General features: G+C 41.6%; 1 pseudogene across 1 annotated transcript; it reads right to left on the reverse strand.

Annotated features, from left to right (window-relative positions):
• Nucleotides 1-2,360: 2,360 nt before the first annotated feature.
• LOC100589372 lies at nucleotides 2,361-4,044 on the reverse strand (annotated as a pseudogene). The gene has a single exon (XR_004031406.1). The product of XR_004031406.1 is annotated as an armadillo repeat-containing protein 8 pseudogene (transcript).
• Between the last annotated feature and the right edge of the window lie 16,708 nt (nucleotides 4,045-20,752).

The raw sequence follows: 20,752 nt of genomic DNA on the forward strand, positions 1-20,752 counted from the left end.
TGAAAGGGGGATGCTGAAGTACCCTGCTGTTATTGTATTACAATCTATCTCTCCTTTTAGATCTAATAATATTCATTTATGTTAGGGTGCTTCATGATATATTATTCATAATATTATATATTCATCATATATTAGGGTGCTTCAGTGTTGAGTGTATATATATTTACAATTGTTAATCCACTTGTTGGATTGATTCCTTTGTCATTAGATAATGACCTCCTTTGTTGCTTTTTATAGTTTTTTACTTAAAGTCTATTTTATCTGATAAAATGTCTATCTCTTATATCTTTTATCAGGAGTATGAGTACTCCTGCTCACTTTTGGTATCTGTTTGTATGAAATATCTTTTTCCATTCCTTTACTTTCAGCGTATGCTTGTCTACCAGTGAGGCTAGTCTCTTGTAGGGAGCATATAGTTGGGTCTTTTTTTTAAATCCATTCAGGAGCTCACTTGAAATTGGATAATTTAATCCATTTATATTCACGGTTATTATTGATAAGTAGGATGTACTCCTGCCATTTGATTGTTTTCTGGCTGTTTGGTAGATTCTTTTTTCTTTTCTTCCTCTCTTACTGTTTATCTTTGGTTCAGTGGTTTTCTATGGTATTAAGCATTGTTTACTTTCTTTTTCTTGTTTGTGTGTCTGTTTTCTTTTTTTTGTAGTTATTACGGGGCTAACACAGAGCCTTGTAGTTATAATAGACAACTTTAAGCTGATAATAATTTAACTTTGGTTGTATAAAAATACTCCATACTATTGTTCTCCTTCCAATATTTATATTTTCATTGCCTTAATTTATATCTTTATTGCATGTTCCTTAGCCACTAATTGTAGCTCTTATTGACCATTTTGACTTTTACTTTTCATACTAAAGCAATGAAAGATTTACATAGCACCATTATAACACTGGGGTAGTATCAGTTTGATTATGAATGTACCTCCACTGGTTATTGGTTTTTAGCTTCCAGTTGCAGCACTCGTTTAAGCGTTTCTTGTAAGGCTGGTCTAGTGGTAATAAATTCTCCCAGTTTTTGCTTATCTGGGAAGGTGTTTATTTCTCTTTCATTTCTGAAGGATGAGAGTTTTGCTAGATATAGTGTTCTTGGTTAACAGGGGTTTGGTTTTGTTTTGTTTTGTTTTTCAGCACTTTGACTATGTCATCCCATTCTCTCCTTGCCTGTAGGGTTTCTGCTGAGAAATCTGCAGAGATTCTAATGGAGCTTCCCTTATATGTGACTTGATGCTTTTGTCTTATAGCTTTTAGAATTCTTTCTTTGTCTTTGGTTTTTGGCCATTTGATTATAATGTGCCTCAGAGAGGATCTTTTTGGGTTGAATCTAATTGGTGATCTTTGTGCTTCCTGGATCTAGACGTCCATGTCTCTCCCAAAACTTGTAAACTTTTCAGCTATAGTCAAGTAGGTTTTCTGTGCCTTTGTTTATCTCTTACCCTCTGTCATTTCTGTAGTACAGCTATTTCTTTGCTTAATGATTTCCCTTAAGTCTCATCGACTTTCTTCATTCCTTTTTTTTCAGGTTCAGACATGTATATATTTTTTACTTACAAATATTCATCTGACCAAAATTCAGCATAACCTTTATTGAACACTTAACAATTGTTTTGTATTTAAAATAACATTTCATTCAAACTTTATATAATTCAGTAAAGTTTTTATACAGCAAGCAATGCTTAAAACCTGGAAAATCTGTAGAAAAGAGATTTTCACACAAAATAAGAAAAGAAAAATGTGAGGTATCCTTCATACACACATGTACATTCATTCTGGCCCATGTACATGCACACACACACACACACGCACACCTGTGTGTTCACACAGACATATTCATTCTCACTCACAAAGTGGCTGCAGCATAGGCAAAAGATTGTAGGTCTGAAGGAAAATGATTGATTGTTCTAATAAAGAGTCCATGTAGCTAAGAAAAAACTAAAACAAAACATAGTAATCTTCTGAGGAAATTACTACCTCAAAAAATGTTCTCAAGGTGAAGTTGAGATCTAAGCCTACTAAATTACTTTTGCACAACAGTTCCCTGCAGTCCAAGGCAACTTGTGCAAATAGAAGAAATCAAATGAAACTAGTTCCTGTACTTTCTTTTTTTTTTTTTTGAGACGGAGTCTCGCTCTGTCGCCCAGGTTGGAGTGCAGTGGTGTGATCTCAGCTCACTGCAACCTCTGCCTCCCGGGTTCACGCCACCCTCCTGCCTCAGCCTCCCGAGGAGCTGGGACTATAGGCGCCTGCCACCACGCCCAGCTAATTTTTTGTATTTTTAGTAGAGATGGGGTTTCGCTCTGTTAGCCAGGATGGTCTTGATCTCCTGACCTCGTGATCCGCCTGCCTCACCCTCCCAAAGTGCTGAGATTACAGGCATGAGCCACCTGTGCTTTCTTAAACAAGGATGTAGGATGCTCACAGGTGCCTAGGGGCACTCTCATCATGCCAGGTACTGCTGCAGTGCCATCTTTGCCTTGTCACAAAGGTCTGAATCTGGTGACTGACTCAGTTTATGTAGAATATCTATGATGCCAATGTCTCATAATTTACCCTGGCATTCTTGTGAACCTTCCTCTTCATTCCGTATGAGGTTTGATATACAAAAAATAGCTGGAAGCTGCAGTTTGACATGTGAATGGTCCATGTAATATTTGATTTTCTGAAGGATATCATCATTGGTCATAATACATTCTTTTGCTGTTGTCTCATCTTCTATATTGGCTAAGATGCACAGTATCTACTCTTTGACCTTAAAGTTATGTTCCCCTTCCAGGATAAGGATGACAGCTTGCATAATTTGCTTTCCATAAGTACTCATTTTATTATATGAAGCCAGGTCAAGAGGAGATTTCTGAGAAGTCCCAGTGTCTTCATCAGCACATTCAAATCTGAATCTGATAATAACCAGAATAGCCGTTCAGTACTCAAGCTTTGTAACATGTCTGGTTTTATTTTTTGTTCAGCCTGAAATGCCATATTCATTAAAGCCCAAATTCTGCTCACTCGTAAAGCAGGATTTTCACTCTGGGTTAATCCACAAAGTAGATTTACAACTCCTGATTTTAAAATTGACTCTTTCCTTGGAGAAAATTCAAGAAGATTATATACCGTGGAAGATGCTACTACTAGGATTTCATCTGGTGCATTTTGTAAAACCTTCATTAAAGGTTTTCACCGAGTGTGATCCTAGAAACTGTTTTGAAGCTGCTGCACAGATCTGGATAAACGGTGCAAACATCTGACAGCAGGTAACCAGGTAACCGCACCTTGACACTAGACTCAGACAAGCCAGTCACAATTCAGTCCATCATAGTTTCAGTCTCAGGGCTTTTCTTCTGAATGTCTTCATCATTTGCTCTAAGAGAGTCGTAGAGATTGAATGCAGCCTGGCAGAGTTCATGAGCATGTTTTAAATCATGATCAAGCCTTTTAATATCAGTGATGGCACTCAATGAGTTGGGATACTTGAAATAGTCAGCAAACATGGCAATGAGGTGATCAGTTACGCTAGGGATTCTCTGTAGCTCAATATCTGGTTCAGTCAGATAAGCGAGTGTCTCAGCTCCTTTAACTCTCTCCTCTAGTAATCTCTTCTTACTGCACATTTGAACCAAATAAGGCAATGTCTTTAATACATTTGTTATCTGTCTGAATTGCTACAGCTGTATAAGTGTAAGTTAAACATTTTGCTGATGTAAGCTGCATCTCAATATGCTTATCCCTCTGTAACATCATCACAAAAATCTGTGATAACAATTCTCCATCAACCAAAACATTTACCAGGGTAAAACTGAGAAACATTTCAGTGCTTGCATTTGAACTTTGTAGAAGAATGAGGTTAGTAGGTGAGCAATATTCTTAACTGCACCACAGCTAAATAAAATTGTTTGATGATCTGGCCCCTTTACAGCAGTGTGAGACGATCCGACAGATGTACTCCTGGATATAGTGGAACCTGCTAAGCAGTGCCATGAGGTGCGGTGTCACTGTGGCATCTGTAAACAGTAGCTCCTTTGGAGTGACAGGACTGGAGAATTCCAGTAACTTTCATTCATGCTCTGAAAGGAAGCTCACGCAGATTGGGGTCTCCAACAGGCACACCATCTTGAGCCTTCTCGCTTGACTGCTCTCATTCTTTTTTATTCTCATTTTGTTTTATTTTTTATTCTCATTTTCTTTTCTGACTAGGTTATTTCAAAAGACCTGTCTTAAAGTTTCAGAATTCTTTTTCCTCCTTCCTATCATCCTCCTTTTCCTCCTCTTCCTCCTTCTCCTGTGGTCTGTTGCCAGCCCCATTCTGCTTCCACTTCTTGTACTGTGGGTATTGAGCACATCCTGAGTGCTCCTACAGTCTGTGGCCATGTTGGCTGATGCCTTTACTCTGATCTAGTCCCAGTTGCTCTCTATCTTTCAGGGTCTTCTGGTAATTTCCATGTCCCTGATAGAGCCCCTTCTCGCTTTCTAGTATGGTTATGCATTCTCTCTTTCTTTCTCCTTCCTTCCTTCCTTTCTCTTTCTTTCTTTCCTTCCCTCTCTTTCTTTCTTTCCTTCTTTCTTTTTCTTTCTTTCGTTCTTTCTTTCTTTCCTATCATTTTGAGGGTTTTGTATGGGTTGAGGAGACTGGTATATATACTCTGTTTACCTCCTTAAAAGCAGAAGTCTGACTTTTACAGTTCTATCACATATCTGACAGTTTGGGTCTCATCCATCCCCTCCCCACCAATTATCAGATATTTCAGATCCATGGTTAGACATAAATGTGGAGCACTGGCATTTTAAAGACTTACTGGGGAATATGCCAAGCTTGTGGAATCCCCAGAGGAGTCCTCTTCTCTGAGACGTCTGAGGGAACAGTAGGTGCTGTCTAGGGAAAGAAGGTCAGCAGATGGCTGGCTGGTTGGTGGATGGTGTAGGAGTTGGGAAGAGCATGAACAAAAATGTGGACATATATGATAGAGTGTGTTGTGGTGGCCTTGTGGAGATCAGAGCAGAAAGAACAAAGTGTGGTGGGAGTCCCAGAAAGGAGGCATCTGTCTGAAGAGAAGCCATAACACTACTGCCATGTGTTTTAGACATGAGACAATGACAGTCCTGTCCCGCAGATAGTGGGGGCTGGAGAGAACAGAGTCTGCAGCCTGTAGTCCAGTAATCTCTCTCCTGCCCCAACAGCCCGGCAGTGGCTCAGGTGTGAGCTGATGTTTCTTGACCTTGACTAATGCTAATTTCTTGTGAAGGATGCTTTAGTCTCAGGGCCCCTCACTCACACAGGACCCTTCCAAGGCTCTGGGAGAGTGGGAAGAACGCTGATGAGGTGTTTACATGGTCATATGTCTCCCTTAAAATATGAAAAAGTAAGACATTTTGTAGTATTACTTTAAAAGCATGCCCAAATTATATAAGCTTTGAGCCCCACAGAACTGGATTCTGCCCCTAAATGAAGGACTTAGTTTCAGTTAGCAGAGAAGTTGGATAAATAATAAAGCTGGAGAAAAAAATATGAAAGATTATTCCACTTAGGGAAGACACACTACAGGTGAGCAGCCTTGGCTCTGAGGAAGTGAAGTTTAAAAAGATCAGGTGGTCTTAGCGGATGGTCTTAAGCCAAACTTCTTGACAGTGATGTTCAAGACTAAAGGGTGAATGACAACAGCAATGACTGATGATATGAATGTGATGTTTTTGGCCATTTTGCAGGACCAGGCAGTTAAATGGCACTTGTACCAGCTCAGTGGACATGGAGCTCTTCCTTCATTATTCCCTCATCCCATCAGTAAGTAAAGGCAGGGGAAGGGTGAGGAGGGCAGGAAAGGGCAACTGGGCTGCTGCCAAACACAGATTCCCAAAGAGACCTGAATAGGTCAGAGGAAAGAGATCAGCTGAGTTTCCTTCTAAAATGTCTCACATTATATACCAAAAATATGGCAGAAGAAGGCTTTGCGGGCCCGAGAATCAGGCATATGGACTTTTAGGAGAGTGAAACAGGCTTTTCCAATGAAGTAATGATGGCTCTGAGGTCAATTGGAAGATGTAGTTAAGGATATCGCACACAGAAGGGGAGAGCACATGCAGAGGCTCTGGGGAGGGAGGGAGAAGGCAGAGTGGGAAGAGCTGAGAAGTTCAGCCATGGCTGGAGTGAGGAATTGAGGCAGAGAGGTCTGGGGAGGTGGGCGGGGCAGGCCAGGCAGAGCCCTTTGGGGCTCTGTGTTCAGTTTTGCCTTCATTCTAAGTACAGTAGGAAATAATGGAAGTGTTTCCAGCATGAAGGTGGTGGGATCAGATTTATATTTTTAAATGATCTCTCTGGTTGCAATGCGGAGATTGAGTTGGAGGTGGGCAAGAGATGAGGCAGGAAGACCAACTGGGAGAGTTGCAGGGATCCAGGTGAGACGTGATTTTATCACATCCTAGATGATGATGTCAACTCCAGAAGTTCAGGAGGTGAAAACAATAGGACTTGTAATGGGCTGGATAGGAAGGTTAGGGAGAGGGGGAGGTTGAGGATGACTTAGGTTTCTAACTTGCACAATGAAAGGATGATGGTAGCTGCCATTTACTCATTAAGGAACATTAGAAGAGATCCAGGTTTGGGGCAGATATAAGACATACTTGGCCAGGCACAGTGGCTCCTGCCTGTAATCCCAGCACTTTGGGAGGCCGAGGCAGGCAGATCACTTGAGTCTAGGAGTTTGAGAACAGGATGGGCAACACGGCAAAACCTCATCTCTACAAAAATTAGCTGGGGGTGGTGGCACGTGCCTGTGGTCCCAGCTACCCAGGAGGCTGAGGTGGGAGGATCAGCTGAGCCTGGGAGTTTGAGGCTGCAGTCAGCCGTGATTGTGCTACTGCACTCCAGCGTGGGTGACAAAGTGAGACCCTGTCTCAAATAAAAAGACGCATACTGAAGCTTTTGATAAAAGCTTTGAGAAGCTTTCAATACATTAAAAAGAAATATCTACAGTGTAGTTGGCTAAATAGTTTTGGAGCTCATGGCAAGGTCAGGGCTGGAGATTCAAATTTAAGTCTTCTGCGTATTTATGGTTATTAAAACATGGACATGAGGCTAGGCACAATGGCTCACACCTGTAATCCCAGTGCTTTGGGAGGCCAGGGTGGGAGGATCACCTGAGGCCAGGACTTTGAGACCGGCCTGGGCGACATAAATGAGATCACCAAGAGAAGACCAGGTAAGATGAGTAGCCCTTGGACTGAGCTATAAGGAACTCTGCAGCAAGGGCTGGGGTAAAGAGTGATGCAGCAGAGAATGCTGAGAAATAATGGGGAAAAATCAAGAAAACATGGTTGATGAAGGCCTAGGGAAGAGAGTACTCAAAGAGGAGGGAATGGTCAACACTGTAGAATGCTGCTGGGAGATCAAGCTAGATTTGGACTTCAAGTATACACGGGACCAAGCCACAAAACGGTCATCAGTGACTTTGGCCATAGCTGTTTCAGCAGAGTGATGAGGGTAGAAGCCAGATTCGGGGGTTGAGGAGCCAGTGAGAGGTAAGGGAATGGAGACACAAGTGTAGACAATTCTCAAGAAGTTTCTGATAAAAGCAGGAGAGAGAAAGAGCATCAAGTTTGTGAGAACATGACTGAACCCACAGAAAAGCAGCAAAGAAGGCTTTGCAACCTGGCAGTTATTACTGCCTTTTGACAGAACAGGAAACTGAGGTACAGGAAAGTGAAATCTCCCTCTCAACCAGGATGTGAGAGAGACCAGATTTGAACCTACATCTGTTCAGGGAAACAAAAGGGAAGGCTCAGTACAGAACATTCTGGTAGCTTAAGGGTGCATGCAGTCAGCCCTCTGGCTCTGGAGTTTGAGGTGTCCCTAATGTTCTATGCACTCTGCTAACTCACACATTTGTTTTCAGGGAGGGTCAGAGGCCATGCTGAGAATGAACATGCCCACTCACTCTCATCTTCTCTTCTTACAGCTCTTCATCATTTTGATCTTGTCCTTCCTCCAAAGACGAGAGCATTGTAGACAGAGAGATGATACCTCTTACCTGCTGGGGAACTGCTTTGCCATTATCATGTGAGTTGAGTCAACCCCTAAAGCTTGGGGTGCCCTGTGGTTGGAGCCAATGCCAATTATGAGGTCAGATAGCCACCAGGACCTCTCCTGCACCTCTACTCCACTGTGCACAGCCCTGACCCTCCATGCCCCAACCCAACCAAAGCTCTCAGAGTTCAGAATTGGTTTCCAAGCCATTGCAGCTGTCAGCACCCAGGGCTGCTCAAATATGCTTAAATCATCTCACAGAGACACAGCCTACTATGGAAAAGACCTTCCCACACTTGAGACTATGGCTACCTCAGGAGGCAGGAGGGAGAGAGCTCCCTGTGAATGGAGACAGCAAAGCTTCTTGTTAGGATGGCACCATGGGTCATGCACCAGGAGAGCTTTCAGAGCTTTTCTAGCTCTGCCATTTTGAGTCTCTGCAGCTCATATCACATTCTTTCTTGAGTTCTGATTGTTCGTATCTCTGTTTCATCACTTCTTATAATCATCTTCACCATCATGCAGTTAACATTTATTGCACACCATCTGTGACCCAAGCACTGAACCATTTGCTTTGCCTACATTATTCTGACAAATCCTCTTGCCAATCTAGCATGGTAGAAGTTGTTATCCTCATGCAATGAATGAGGAAACTCAAGCTTAGAGAGGTTAAGTGACCTACCCACGGCCACACAGCTAACAAGTGACAAGACCTTTAGCCCAGATCAGCCTTATATTCTTTTGAATCCCCCCAGTGTTATAACCTGAGCAGGCTCAAGCTGTGGACATGCTGAGGTCTCAGCCAAGGGCTCTGGAGAAGAGAGAGAAAGCACAGATGTCAGAACTGAGGCAAGGGGTGACCTGAGCTGCAGGTGAGAGATTCATTCTGGATACCACCCATTGGGGCAGTCCGTACTTTCCAAGCTGCCAGGTCTGAGACCCATTGGTTGAGGCACAGAAAGAGACTGAAGCTGGTGGATAAAGACCTTCAGTTCTGCCCTAGACATTTAGCATGTAGGGGCTGGCACAGGACTTTATAAAGTAGGAGGTCCATAGCAGTTACATTCAACTACTTTGAATTACATGAATAATGACACAATTGACGTGCTCCCTGGCTACTTTCCCACCTAAACCCCTGCTTGTCTGATAATTTTGGCCCACTATCTTCTCCGAGCAATAACCCCTCACGTGTGTGGCACTCTGCAGGTGATAAAGCAGTTCATCATTTGCTGTCCACAATGAATGTGATAGGGGCAGAGTAGGGGATTCTGTCTCTGTTTTAAAGGTGAGGAAACTGAGTCTCACGTAGCTCTTAAGTAGTAGGAAGTAGTGTCCAGAGAAACTATATTTTTTGTTTGGCTTTCAAGCCCAAGCCTGAGATGTCCTATAAGCAGCATTCCCAGCCTCAGCATCATTGATGTTTTAGGTTGGATAATTGTGCTGTGGAGTTCTGTGCATTGTAGGATGTTTATCCTATAAGCAGCATTCCCAGCCTCAGCGTCAATGATATTTTCGGTTGGATAATTGTGCTGGGAGGTCCTGTGCGTTGTAGCATGTTTGTCCTATAAGCAGCATTCGCCAGCCTCAGTGTCGTTGATATTTTAGGTTGGATAATTGTGTTGGGGGGTCCTGTGCATTGTCGGATGTTTTGCAGCACCCCTCACCTCTACTTAGATGCCAGGAGCGACACTCCTTCCTTCAAGGTGTGGCAACCCAAACATTACTCCATGTTCCCAAGGAGGCAAAATCACCCCTGGCCGGGAACCACTGCTGTACACCAATTTTCTTCAACTCACATGGGCATAGGTAATTCTAGAATTATGTTTTCACATGGGCATAGGTAATTCTAGAATTATATTTTCTTTCTTCAACATTTTCTAACAAACAGTTGCATCTTGTTCTTCATCACACTGAACTGTGACTGGACCTTGACATGTCCAGACCTTCCCTGCTCTTTGGAACTGACAACCTCATGGAACTCACTAGACTCAGAGGCCCAAGGCAGCTGGCCTGGGGAACAGTGCCCAACTGTTCCCCTCCCTCCTGTAGGAAAGGGAAGGAGACAAATGAGCTGGATGTAGAAGCCAGCAGATTTACACTATTTCTGGGAGAGGGACCCTGTATTAATTCACTGGAAAAATGAGTTAGTGCCTTTTGTGCAAGGAGTGGTGGCAAGGCTTGTGCTTAGAATACATCACAGCCTTACTGTGACACAATGGCTAAGACACAATACATTTTGCCCCCATATCAATGACTTTGTCATCCTTATGAAATATGCCTGTCAATGGTACTGAACTGGATGGCCATGAGATATTGTTCCCCAAGATCTCTGTAGAATCTACTGACTTACATGGACATTACATTGCTCTGCCAGGCTTGCTCTCAGGATTCTCATAGGACTACATGACACGCTTTTATGGAGTTCGTCATCAAAGCAGTGGGCCATTTTGTTGTTATTCATCCAACTTCGGTTTCCTTCTCATTATTCTTTTATGAGACTTCACAGTTGATTGATGCTTATTGGAATACATTTTGGCTGAATTTCTCTTCCATATGTTTCATTTGCTCATTGAGGAGAAACATCATATATTGTTTTTATAGCCTATAATGCACCATTTATATGTAATATTTTTATAATTAAAATATTCATTGAAACATTTAAAATTCTGACTTAGTCATCATGTTTTTAAAGAGTGTAAATGTAGTAAGATCTGTGGTTCAGTGTAGACACCCCGTATTTCTCATTGGTCTGTTGGATCCATGCTGATTTTTCAAAGGGAGGGTTTCTTTTTCTTTTCAAATAAAATTTGGTTCGGTGCTAAATTGTTGTAAACATCTTTCTTTTGTGAAGCTCAAATCTGCCTTCTGAAATTGTTCTCTGGTCCGTTCTGTTATTCTCTTTTAATGCAGTGACCCACAGATATGCTTTCTTCCTCCATTTGAGCATCCCACAATTATTCAAAGCCAGCTCTTAGGTCACTGCTCAATTTCAGATCTTCACTTGTATCTAATACCTCTGGTTTCTTCAACTATTCCTTAGGTTAAATGATATTCAGATGCCCAACTCTGCCTGCTGAAATCACACCAGTTCTCCCAGATGCAGTGAAAATGCTGGTCATCTCCTCCATGGACTCCTCCCTGGTCCCCACAGCCGGAATTTCTCTTTTTCTCTGTGTTCCCACAGGGACTTGTACTTGGTTATAATCTTGGCCACGTTCTCCCTGTGTGCTCTGTGTACCTGTCTGCTCTCCCCTCCCAGTCATGCCCTGTGGCTCCACCGTGCAAGGGGACCTTTGTTTCCAGAGTGACATCAATACAGTTGACTTATTCTCTGGAAATAGCAAATTCATGAGCCAATGAGAGGACAGAAGTAGTGCAGGATAAGCATATACTATGTGCCGAATAGATTTTTTAAAGTCTATTCAGATTTCCTTAGTTTCTACCTAATGTCCTTTTTGTGCTCCAAGATCTTTTCCAGGATACTTCTTTACATTTAAGACTCCTCTTGGCTGTGGTTCTCAGACATTCTTTGGTTTTGATGACTGCCATGGTTTTGAGTCAGGAATTTTGTAGGATGCCCCTCTATTGGAATTTGTCTGAGGTTTTTCTCATTATTAGATGAGGGTTATGCATTCTGGGGAGGAAGACCTCGGGGTAAAGCATCATTCTCATCCCATCACTTTACAGGGAGACACTATCAACAGGACTTCAGCACTGTGGATGGTAACCTTAGTGATGTTAACCTGGCTGACATGGCATTGGCAGATTTCTCCCCTACGACGTTACTATTTTTTCCCCTTTCCTTACTGTGCTTTCAGAAGGAAGTTATTTTGAAGAACTCACCCTTAAGGAGTGGGAATTATGCTTGTCCTTCTTGAGGGTACACATCTATACAAACCATTTGGAATTCTTCTGAATGGAACACTTGCCTGTTCTTCCCCATTTATTTATTTACTCAATCATTTATTTATATCAGTATGGACTTATAGATATTTATCTTATACTTTGTCTTATCAAATAGATTTTTGTTAAGTTGAATTGTTGAGTTGGTTTTCCTATTCAACATCCTCTCTAGATTTGTGAGGAGTTTACCGAAATCTCTACAACTGCTTCGAACTCACAGGAAAAAAAATTATGCTGATGTTTCATCAGTTTGAAAGAGGGAGATATATATATATATATATATATACACACACACACACACACACATATATATACACACACACACCCACACATATATGTGTGTGTATATATATATATATGTCTTTATGAAGACACATGTCTGTGTGTGTGTGTGTGTGTCTTCGTAAAGTTTGTAAGGTATGACAGGCATTACAGAATTATCGATAGTCCCTGACACTCCCTCTGTTCTCCCCTGCTCCTCCCCTGCTCAGCGAGTCAGAACTCCCAGATTCAGCTCCCTTGGGCAAAGATTCTGGATTACTTATTCCTAAATATTGACATTAAATTGTGTCCTAGATGGCTGGGCACAGTGGCTCACGCCTGTAATCCCAGCACTTTGGGAGGCCAAGGCGGGCGGATCACGAGGTCAGGAGATAGAGACCATCCTTGCTAACACAGTGAAACCCCGTCTGTACTAAAAATACAAAAAAAAAAATTACCCGGGTGTGGTGGCGGGCGTCTGTAGCCCCAGCTACTTGGGAGGCTGAGGCAGGAGAATGGCGTGAACTTGGGAGGCGGAGCTTGCAGTGAGCCGAGATGACACCACGTCACTCCAGCCTGGGCAACAGAGTGAGACTCTGTCTCAAAAAAAAAAAAAAAATTGTGTCCTAGATGTGTTGTTAAGTATATAAATCAACAAACTTTTGATTCATTGAAAAATTCAGACTACAAAGCATTTTACTAGGATTTTTTTTTTAAATGTGCATTACAGCTCTAAATCCTTAGATATCTTCAGGTGCTGTTTGGTAAAATGTTGAGAAAAAACAGTTGTTGAGCTCCAGGTCTTCTGCAGTGCTTCTGGGCAGCTTCATCCCTCCAATCTCCGCTCCCACTCTCTCTCCTTGATTCCAGTGACTCTCCTATTTGGCTGCTTGTTATAGGGTTTGCAGATAAAATGCTGTAATCCTATGTAAATTAAATTTCAGATAAACAATAAATAATATTTTTAGTATAAATATGTCCCAAATAGTGCAAGGGATATACTTCTGTGGTCTTCCTTCCCAAAGCATATAACCGTAGTGTAATCATGAGGAAAACATCTAAACCTGGGAAAAACTGAAATAGTGCACAGGATATACTTGTACAAAAAATTACTTGTTTTGTTCCTCTGAAATTCAAATTTAGCTTGACATTTTGTTTTCTTCTTTGCTAAATATGGCAACCCTACATGCATTATTTGGGAAGATGAAAAAAATATATCGGTGTCTGGATCCCTCCACCGGAGATTCTGATTTAATTGGTGCAGCCTGGGATCAGAATGGTTAAAGAGCGCCCCAGGTGTTTCCAATGTGCAGCCAAGGTTGAGAATCATTGCTGGACCAGCAGTATCTAATTAGACAGGCGTTTGTGATTAATGTAAGCCAAGAACTAGGGCTGAAAGCCCAGCAGGTGAAAAAGATATGCAGGCTTGGAAGCCAATGAAACTGTGACCAGGTGAGCATTAATGGCCGGATGAACACGGCCCGCTGAGCCCTGAGCATCAACAATGCCAGAATGGATGATGAGGCAGAGGACGGCACTGCCGTTCTCCCCTTGGTGTGCCATCACTGAACTTCTAAAACACATGAATGCTCTCTGCGGACCTCATGTCGGGTGCCTGGGGCTTCCTGCACTGTGCTTCCCACCTGCCTAGATTCTCAAAAATGGCCAGTCACCATGACCAGCTCTCAGATTCCCACTGCACAGGTTCCCGTCACATCACTCCAGACTCCTTAGACTCCTCCAAGAATCCCTGAGCATTGCTGTGTAACGTGAGTACCTGCCTAGGTTGTTTCAGTCAATGGCTGGAACTTCCACGCTCAGTCTGACCCTACCATGGTTTCTCTAGCGTTTTGTGCTGCCCTGGTTCCTGCAGGGACCCTGGTTGGCACCTGTGCAGGCTGGTTTTGTATTGTCTCCTGGTTGGCTGCAGGTACGTAGTTCTGGAGTTGGGATTATCAGGGTCTGGAAGGGCTGCATCAGCCTAGCCTGCACCTGAGTTCTGCTCTGTGGGGGATAACTACCTTCTGTCCTAATATGCAGAGTGAGTACCTGGGAGCCTAGATAAGGAACTGCTAGGAATTTTGTTTTTGCACCACATATAACATGGACGGATTAAAGGCTTCAAGAAGAAATTAATCGGTAACTGAATAGACAGCTGCTCTAGAGGCCAGGCACTGTCCTGGCAGCTGCAGGGACCTTGCAGTGAAGCTGTGGTCCATTGCCTTCAAGTGCTCATGAGCTAGATGAACAGCTGAGCCCTAACTGGGAAAGCAAAATAACAACATGCCAGATAAACAGTAATAAGATTCTAAAGAGTGATGCTGTAGTGAGGAGCAATAAGCCCTCCACCAGCTGGATTTAACTTCAGACTTATGAATAACTGGTTTATTTGTAGGAGTAAACTTGCACAATGTGTGGCTGATGAATGACGGGGCTGGTTGGTGTGTTTATAGTGCCAGTTTTGTCAGTGTGGAAGTCCCTGATTTATTAGCATTTTGTATAAAATCTGGAACACATTTCCCCAGTGAAAGGATGTAATAAATAGTTGTTAAGCATCAGAAACCTGCTTAATCCAAAATATATCTGAAATATAGTAAATTTTCTACTTTATTGCCAGGAATTGAGGATGGTGAATCACAAATCATTTAGCGGCGGTCTTAGTTCCTGGAATAGAATACTTCCTCCGTCATATTCCCTGTCTTGGAACCACCTTCTCTCTCTCACTGAAGGAGAGATGTTCTTTTCTCTTCTCTCCCATATGTAGGCAGAAACAAGGTGTCTGTCTTCTTGATTTTTTTTCCCCACTAGCCAAAGTTTAAGCAGGAGTTTCTGCTCTTCTCCCCTGCCTGACGTGCAAAAGGATCCATTGGACAGGTGGGGAAAGGCCAGGGCTTGGAATGGGGAAGTTTGAGGGAGCTCATGGGAAGTTTGAGGGAGCTCATGGGAAGTTTGAGGAATGGGGCTCACTTCAACATGGTAGGGTCAAAAAGATTGAAGGTGAAGAAGAAGAAAACGGGTGTATGATGAGTGAGGAGGCAGCCTCACAGGGCCCAACTTGAGATGGAAATAACCCAAAGAGATGTGGGCTGGAGTAATCTACATTCATTCAACTACATTTCTTCAGGGATATACACAAACACAGACACTGCACTACTGCAAGAGGGCTAATGCCAGGGCGGCAACTCCAAGTCATTCTCACTTGCAGCAAAAATGACATCATGGGACAGTAGAATCCAAGCTCAGTTTTCCCTCTGTTTCTTTGGATTTACAGCCACAATTTTCCCTGGGGTCAAATAGTCTTCTCAATGCCTCTCTAGAATCTGACTGTCCAGCAGTGTACATCTTTGTGTGTAGCTTTGAACTCCCAAACACACACAAAACCATAAATGTAGCCCACAGAGGGAGTCGTCCCACTCCCCACCCACCCCTGCCCCGACATATGTCTTAGCTTTTAGTGGTGGCATTTAAAAATTAGCTATTTTCTCTGACTTGATATAGGCCATATTTGTATCAAACTGGACAAACTTATTTGCCGGTGGGTATATCACCTTCTCTCCTCCCAATTTTCGTCTGGGTTGCCTTGTATTTCACTACTTTTAGAAATGTTAACTTTTTTTACAACCCATCTCCTTTCCTAACATTTACTAACCACTTCAATTTATTTTTTCCTGTGTCAGTGAGTCTGATAGGATCTAGGGCAAGGACACTCAATTTTGTCAATGATCTCTCCTGATCTCCAGGAAAATGTGAGCTGAGAGATGTTATCCTTAGGGAGAGCTTAGCTCAAGCTGGTGCTGTGCATGTGGTGAAAGATGGCCCTGCTCTGAAGAGGTGCAGACTGAGAGGGGGTGTGGGGCAGATGCCAGGATAGACAGTGGTTCTCTTGCACCAGGGGACTTTCAACTTAGCCTAACAGCTACCTTCTTCCAAAGCATCAAGCAATCGAGATTTTGCCTGCCCTCCCTCCCTCCGTCCATTCAAACAAACATGTATTGAGTAACAGAAGCAAAACATAGAATTGAAAAAATATATACAGCATTTTATTGGAAAATAAAATACTAATTTTCTCCTTGAAGTGTCAGGTAATCAAGAACTGTCTATAGATTAAACATTAATATAGCCAGTTCTCATGGAAGGAAAAGCCTGGGAATATGTTGAAAGTATTTCTTATGGAAGAGTTTGTCAGTTTCCCAAGCAGATTGGCCAAAGATTACAGAAAATATACAGACATGGCAGTGAAAGTAATATGTGGGAAAAATCTCCACTGGTAAACTGTAATTAGACATGGAATCATGAATGACTTTATATTTCTGAGGCATAGATGGGACACTTCATCTTGGCAAAAGTCGTCCTGCCCCTCAGTATTTCTAATAACAGTAGATGAAGTCTTTCCAAGACACATTGGCACTTCTGCACGGCTGGCATCATTGAACTGCAGAATCCATTTGTCACCTACGTGCTAACCATTTAGCTTCTCTTTTTTTGGGAACTCAACTCAGTATCTGCCCATGTTCCCAGCCCTTATTGATCGCTCTGTTTCAAAGAACGGGTCTTAAATGGAAGATTCTATGGGAAAAAAATAAATAGTGAAACTCCACCTGACAGATCATCAATAAATCTTCCTTTAGATTAAGCTGAAAGCCAGCTGAAATAAGCCTTTTCAAAATCTTGCATTTTAAGAATAAGATCTTGGATTTTATATTTGATGATCGTTGTAAAGGTAAGAGAAATGAAAAGTGAATGAATAAAAGAAGGAAAAGGAAGCAAGTTAAAGAGCAATTTTGAACAGTTAAGATTTTTTCCCCCAATTATTTTATATAGGAAACTGTGAAGCACATATAAAAATCCACAGGAAGTTGGAAAGATTTTTTATTACTAGCCTTGAGGCAATTCACATGCTTTTTGCAAAGCTTTTATAAACTGACAAATATACAAGATGGATGATATTGTAACACACCTAGAGTGAAAATGGAGTGCAGAACAAAATGATCCACATCAGAAGGGAAAGAAGTTAGTCAGAGAGGCTGAACATCTGCAAGACTTTTGAACAGCATCAGCTCTGATAAGAAATCAAGCCCTGACTTTTACATTAATTTTCCTGAGGCTGATAGAATCTTTTCTCTATTACCTATCTGTTATGATTCTATCCTTCATGTCAGCACTGCTGATGATATTTAAGGTGAGCAGTATAGATCCTATTGCTTCACTGATGACAATTTAAATGAATCTTCCTTAAATTTAACAAAATGCTAAATTATCTTACTTGTTCTTTCATTTAACATGAGATCAGTGATCAAGAAATAGAAACAAACTAAATGTCCATCTACAGACTAATGGACAAAGAAAATGTAGTATATATGTACATTACATTTAATGATAGTAAACTCACCGATTCATATTTCCTTAGAATTCAAAATAGTCTCCAGGAATTCCTTCTGAGCAGTACAGTTCCATTTTGTTCATGTCAGAACTCAAATTGTTATTATGATTATTACTGTTATTTATGCATCCAGAATTCACACTAGAAGCACCCAAATTATTGTAAGGCGACATTTTTTTCTAAAAGCCTCTCTGCACCTTTTCGGTTTAGCATACATGGCGGGAGTTAGCTTTGGGCCTGTCCTTGGGAGTATCCTCCCTCAATCCCCTTGCCTGTGAATTCCTGCCCACTGATCCCGTGGATTTGTCGAGGGTCTTGATGGCAGAGTGCATGTGATAAGCTGGGCAGAAGCCCTAGAGAGAGCAGTGAGCACAGAGATGGACGGAGCCAGCTCTGCTCCATGCTGGATGAGGGGCTTTGGCAAGTTGCATCACTTGTCTGAGTTTAGTTCCTTCGTGTTTAAAATGGCAATAATGAAACTAAGTTTGCATAGTAGTTGTAAGAGATAAATTACATATTAGCATCTCATTACTTTATAGCTACAGTAAGGATGGTTTAGTTATGAGCGCAAGAGTCAGCTGTGCTCAAGGCGGGCACTTCATCCAATTGAAGTGGAAACTTCATCAAGCTCCCAAGGGAACTGAGTCACATCTGGGATAATGTCTCTCTACAGAGGGAAGGGGTTAGCAGTGGCCATAGCTGGATCTTAAGTTTCAGACCTCACTTTAGCCAGTAGTTATAAAATCATGTCATGTATTTAACTGTCTTAAATCTCAGTTTCTGCCTATTTCAAACGGTGCTGATCATGGCTGCCTTCTCTATTTTAACGCACTGTTATGAGGGAACAATGATCTAAAGTAGGTATTTTAATAAGTTAAAAGCCTTACTATGCATACAGTGTTGTTACTATCAGTGCTCATAAATCATTTTGCAAATACTTAGTATTAGAGAAATGGATTTCTCTGTGTCCCCCTTCCCTTACATTCCATCTACTTGGAATGAACTCTTCTGTGCTCCTGTCCTACCTATGGCTGTTTCCATTCATCATGTCTGGTCCTGTGTTTTCATTACCCGAGTATGATACGTCCAATGGAGTGTAAGCTTTGTGGGGTCAGGCAGCATACCTTGTTTATTCAACATCATTCCATTACTTCAGTGCTCAGAACAATAACTCATTCACAATAAGTCTGGATTGAATGAGCGACAGTGGTTTTTCTAATAATGGTTACCATTTCTGAACAACTCATATACATGTCAATTACATTTATCAAAATGATGTGATGAATAGAATCATAGGGTGTTTGGGATAGTGGAGACCTTGCATATCATTGCATTTCTCACCACCATTGCATAGGTGAAGTGCAAAGAGCCAGTGAGAAGAAATGGATCTCTGAGTGTCACATGGCTGGGAAATGACAAAGTAGGAGTTGAATTCAGATTACATCACTGTATTTCCAGTGTTCTTTTCTCAACAAGAGCTCACAAAAATGCTTATAATTTTGCTAATATAATGTTAGATATTAATCAAGTACTTCTAAAAATGAGAGCAAAATGTGAAAACTTTAGCAAAAATTCTTACATCTAACAAGGGAAAGGTTGTAATTTTAATAAGTATGTCATCGATATAATAAAATGACTATTGTGGCCATGGGTATTTACTCAATTGTCTGGACTGACTCAAGTTTAATGATATCATGAATCTCTGAAAATGTTTAAAGATAGAGCTAATCTTCATTTTGAAACTGATGGCAGCTACAGATCTGTGGCTGTTTTTGTTAACAGTGTTGGCCAGGCGCCATGGCTCATGTATGTAATCCCAGCACTTTAGGAGGCCGAGGCTGGCAGATCGCCTGAGGTCAGGAGTTCAAGACCAGCCTGGCCAACATGGTGAAACCGCAATCTCTACTAAACATACAAAAATTAGCCGGGCGTGGTGGCGGGTGCCTGTGGTCCCAGCTACTCGGGAGGCTGAGGCAGGAGAATCGCTTGAACCCAGGAGGCAGCCAAGATCGCGCCACTGCACTCCAGCCTAAGTGACAGAGTGAGACTCTGTCTTAAAAACAAAAAACAGTGTCTTTCACAGAGCAGAAATTTTTAATTTTAATTAAGTCCAACTTACCCATTTTTTAATTCATGGACTGTGCTTTTAGTGTTGTAGCTAAGAACTCAAAGCTAACCCCAAGGACACTCAGATATTCTCCAGTTTTTTTTCTAGCTTCATAGTTTTGTGTTTTACTTTAAGGTACATAATCCATTTTGAGTTAATTTTTGTGAAATTTTCCTTCCTGTTTATTTGATTTTGATAAAATATCAAAATCAGCAGGGTAATGCTGACCTCATAGAGTGAGTTAGAAAATATTCCCTCTGCTTCTATTTTCGGGAAGAGATTATAGAGAATTGGTATACGTTCTTCCTTAAATGTATTGTAGAATTCACCAGTGGCAAAATCTAGTCCTAGTTCTTTCTCTTTTAGTAAGCCATTATTAGTTATTAATTCAATTTCTTAATATATATAGACCTATTCAGAGTATCTATTTCTAGTGTGTGAGTCTTGGTAGTTTGTATTTTTAAGGAACTCAGCCATTTTACCTAAGTTAACACATTTGTTGGTAGAGTTTTTGATAATATATATATTTAATATTTGACCAGATGTGATAAGTCTTTCGTTTCTGATGTTAGTAATTTGTGTCTTCTTTTTTCTTTGCTATCTTAGTTAGAGGTTTATCAATTTTCTTTTTCTTTCCAAAGAACTAACTTTTGGTTTCACTGATATTTATTATTATTATTATTATTACTATTTTTGAGATGTTGCCCAAGCTGGAGTGCAGTGGCACAATCTAGGCTCACTGCAACCTCCGCCTCCCAGGTTCAAGTGATTCTCCTGCCTCAGTCTCCCGAGTAGCTGGGATTACAGGCACACGCCACCATGGCTGGCTAATTTTTGTATTTTTAGTAGAGACAGGGTTTCACTATGTTGGGAAGGCTGGCCTTGAACTCCTGACCTCGTGATCCACCTGCCTCGGCCTCCCAAAGTGCTGGGATTACAGGTGTGAGCCACCACACCCGGCCTGATCTTTATTATTTTTCTGTTTTTAATTGTATTGATTTCTGCTCTAATTTTTATTATTTTCATTGTCCTGGTTGCTTCAGGCTTAAATTACTCTTCTTTCTCTAGTCCCTGTAGT

The sequence above is a fragment of the Nomascus leucogenys genome, chromosome 8 (assembly GCF_006542625.1).
Source record: "Nomascus leucogenys isolate Asia chromosome 8, Asia_NLE_v1, whole genome shotgun sequence".
In the NCBI taxonomy this organism is placed as follows: domain Eukaryota; kingdom Metazoa; phylum Chordata; class Mammalia; order Primates; family Hylobatidae; genus Nomascus; species Nomascus leucogenys.